The following is a 4,744-nucleotide window of genomic DNA, read 5'->3' on the forward strand; positions in this document are numbered from 1 at the left end:
GTAAGACATGGTTCCACTCCCCTCCCAATTCCTCCCCCCCATTCATACCTCATGGGCGCCAAATCACCTTCTCCCCGGAAGCTCCCTTCTCCCAAGCCGCGAAACCTCAGCCCCTCCTCCATGGCGCCCTCACCGCACCAATTTCACAGCCTCCCTCCTCCCTAATGTTGGAGACGATGTCCATTTGCCGCCGTGCACTAGGCCATGTGCCTCTTACTCCGTGCTGCTGGAGCTTCCTCGACAACGACCGTGTGAAGCATACCGGCCCCGCTGTTGTTCACGGTGCTGGAGCGGCTCCAACTTTGGATCCGTATAGAGTCCCGACGATGCTTCCCCGTAGCCGTCGACCGTCGCGACATCACTGCTTCCCTGCTGCTGGTCACCACCGCAACCGCGCCGGCCTCACCGAATCAGCAGCTGGAGCTGCCTACTTCACCATGCCGCCAGATAGGTCGCACCCTCATCTCAATCACTTTATTTAGGCATCAGTTGTCTGAATTCTTATTCTGGGCCAATCGATTCCCAATGGGAAGCAGCACCCCTCGAGGCGGCGGAGCTCCTAGGCTACCGGTTGGCTGGTGTCTAATGTAAGGGTGCAGGGCCGCAAGTTCGCCGCGGAAGCAGCACTTAGATGGCTATCTTAGAGTTGCGTGGGTTGAAGGTACTACCGCCGCTGGATCTGGATGACGGTGAGTCTTTGTGGATTGGCCCGGGGGCGGCGCAACCACGACAGTGCGATGGGGCGGGGAGCGGGGTTTTGGTCGGGGCCACGGACAGCAGAGACAGGCTGCTCTGCCGTTGGTAACTGGCTCTTTGGGGAAGATTCCGAACAGTGTCAATCAGGAGGCACAAGACGGCCATCAAGCCATCCGGCATAGATCGGACAGTACCAAAATAAAATAAAATTGTGTGACCCCAATTTAGTCTTGAGTCAACAGACGTGTGACCACTCTCGTACCTTGTTGTTGATCTCTCAGGGTATTTCTTCAGATCAAAGAGATGTGTTGTTCTTAACATTATGCGTTATCTACATCTTCAGCCACACCATCTTCCGACTCACCGCAGCTACTCCAACAAGGGAAGCATACACCAGAAGGGAGCTATAGTACCCACTCAACAGTTCCCTGCATTGTATGCGCGTGCCCGACATGGACAGCCACAACAACTGCAGGGCCATCGACAAGTCAGCACATGATGCTCACTCCTATGGATGGCGGCCAGATAGGTTGTATCCTCATCTTACTTGTGTGCAACATTTATGGCTTTGTTATTCATCTAAGCATGGAAAATAGATTATTACATTTCACTGTATATTTATGTTGATCTCTTACGGGTCTTGTTCAGGAGTTAACGTTGTTCCATAGTTCAGCTAAGATACTTGTTCTTTAGGTAATGTTGTTCCATAGTTATCATCCATTAGCCAATGCTATCCGACGGGCTGGTGATTATAGTATTATACCACTTCTAGTATTACCTATGTTGTTCTTTAATACTTTTGTGTGCCATCTAGTTAATCTCGAGTACAAACGATACATATTTTGTAGCTTTCATCTGTGTTCTCCCTTTAGTTTTTGAGACCTGTTGCTGCTAATTAACCCCAATCCTACTATTTATGTCGTCTCCTACAGGCACTCATTACATAAATCTAACTACTAGTTGTCTTCCATGCATGTCAGATATAATTGCACACACTCATATATCCACCAATAAACTTGATGTAAATGATACCCAATATGATGGAACATGTAAAGGCAGTTCTTCAAAAGACTCACAGAAAGATGATGACCCCTCTTCACCCCACAAGGTCCTTGCTCTAACTTGGCCCATGATATGGGTACAACATGCATATACTATCCTGGAGTGTATCTACTCTGTTGCAATGCCATGTGCTTAGCATGTTGATCATGCATGTAAATATGTCATGCCTTCCTATTTTTCAGTACCTATTCCATTCATGATAACATGTTTTCAAATTCAAGTATTGTCATTCTACTCTATCGCAATGCCATCTGCTTAATTTGGACATCATGCTTCTGAATATCTTATGCATTGTTATTCATCAGCATGTACTTCATCTGTCTACCATACCATGTTATTTTACATTGAAGTGTTGTTCTAGTGCTCTGTTGCAATGCCATCTTAGTTTCCCAATCATACACGTGTATGTTGCCTTAGTTTTTTCTTTACGTATTCCGCTAGCATACAGTTTTACATTCAACTAGTGTTTTTTACTGTGTTGTCCTGTCGTATCCCTAGCTCTTACACCATACTCCCTCTGTACGGATTACATGTTGCCGAAATGGATAAAAAAAGGATGTATCTAGAACTGAAATACGCCTAGACCCATCCAGTTTTTTCCGGATGGAGGGAATACATGTCAATATGTCATGCCTTTCTATTCTTCAGTACCTATTCCATCTCTCTGCTGTAGCATGTTTTATATGGAGGTGTCTTTATGTCTTGACCATTTCGAGACTCCTCTTCATGTCCATGATCACATCCGGGACTCTGAACAATCTTCGGTACAACAGATCACATAAACTCATAATACCAATTGTCATCGAATGTTAAGCGTGTGGACCCTACAGGTTCGAGAACTATGTAGACATGACTGAGACACGGCTCCAGTCAATAACCAATAGTGGAACCTGGATGCTCATATTGGTTCCTACATATTCTACGAAGATCTTTATCGGTCAAACCGCATAACAACATACGTTGTTCCCTTTGTCATCGGTATGTCACTTTCTCGAGATTCGATCGTCGGTATCTCAATACCTAGTTCAATCTTGTTACCGGCAAGTCTCTTTACTCGTTCCGTAACACTTCATCCTGCAACTAACTCATTAGTCACAATGCTTGCAAGGCTTATAGTGATGAGTATTACCAAGAGGGTCCAGAGATACCTCTCTGGAACATGGAGCGACAAATTCTAATCTCGATATATGCCAACCCAACAAACACCTTCAGAGACACCAGTAGAGCAACTTTATAATCACCCTTTTATGTTGTGATGTTTGGTAGCACACAAAGTGTTCCTCCGGTATTCGGGAGTTGCATAATCTCATAGTATGAGGAACTTGTATAAGTCATGAATAAAGCAGTAGCAATGAAACTGACACGATCATAATGCTAAGCTAACGGATGGGTCATGTCCATCACATCATTCTCCTAATGATGTGATCCCGTTCATCAAATTACAACACGTGTCTACGGTTAGGAAACATAACCATCTTTGATTAACGAGCTAGTCAAGTAGAGGCATACTAGGGACTATAAGTTTTGTCTATGTATTCACACATGTACTAAGTTTCCAGTTAATACAATTCTAGCATGAATAATAAACATTTATCATGAATTAAGGAAATAAATAATAACTTTATTATTGCCTCTAGGGCATATTTCCTTCAGTCTCCCACTTGCACTAGAGTCAATAATCTAGTTCACATCACCATGTGATTTAACACCAATATTCACATCTGTATGTGATTAACACCCATAGTTCACATCGCCATGTGACAAACACCCAAAGTGTTTACTAGAGTCAATAACCTAGTTCACATTGCTATGTGATTAGCACCCAAAGAGTACTAAGGTGTGATCATGTTTTGCTCGTGAGAGAAGTTTAGTCAACGGGTCTGTCACATTCAGAGCCGTATGTATTTTGCAAATATTCTACGTTTACAATGCTCTGCACGGAGCTACTCTAGCTAATTGCTCCCAATTTCAATATATATCCAGATTGAGACTTAGAGTCATCTGTATCAGTGTAAAAGCTTGCATCGATGTAACTCTTTACGACGAGCTCTTTTATCACCTCCATAATCAAGAAATATTTCCTTAGTCCTCACTAAGGACAATCTTGACCGTTGTCCAGTGATCTATTCCTAGATAAAAATTGTACTCCCTTGCCAAACTCAGGGCAGGGTACACAATAGGTCTCGTACACAACACAACATTATAGAACCTATGACTATGGCATAGGGAATGACTTTCATTCTCTTTCTATTTTCTGCCGTGGTCGGGCTTTGAGTCTTACTCAACTTTACACCTTGTAATACAGACAAGAACCCTTTCTTTGACTGATCCATTTTGAACTTCTTCAAAACATTACCAAGGTATGTGCTTTATGAAAGTCCAATTAAGCGTCTTGATCTATCTCTATAGATCTTGATGCCCAATATGTAAGCAGCTTCACCGAGGTCTTTCATTGAAAAACTCTTATTCAAGTATCCCTTTATGCTATCCAGAAATTCTATATTATTTCCAATCAAAAATATGTCATCCACATATAATATTAGAAATGCTACAGAGCACCCACTCATTTTCTTGTAAATACAGGCTTCACTTCAAGTCTGTATAAAACTATATGCTTTGATAAACTCATCAATGCATTTATTCCAACTCCGAGATGCTTGCACCAGTCCATAGATGGATCGCTGGAGCTTAGACACCTTGTTAGTACCTTTAGGATTGATAGAACCTTCTGGTTGCATCATATACAACTCTCCTTTAAGAAATATCCATTTAAGTAATGTAGTTTTGACATCCATTTGCCAGATTTCATAAAATATGGCAACTGCTAACATGATTCAGACGGATTTAAGCATCGCTACAGTTGAGAAAATCCCATTGTAGTCAACACCTTGAACTTGTCAAAAACCTTTTTCGACAAGTCGAGCTTTGTAGATAGTAACACTACTATCAGTGTCTGTCTTCCTCTTGAAGATCCATTTATTTAATA

Source organism: Triticum aestivum, chromosome 5B (assembly GCF_018294505.1).
Source record: "Triticum aestivum cultivar Chinese Spring chromosome 5B, IWGSC CS RefSeq v2.1, whole genome shotgun sequence".
Lineage (NCBI taxonomy): Eukaryota > Viridiplantae > Streptophyta > Magnoliopsida > Poales > Poaceae > Triticum > Triticum aestivum.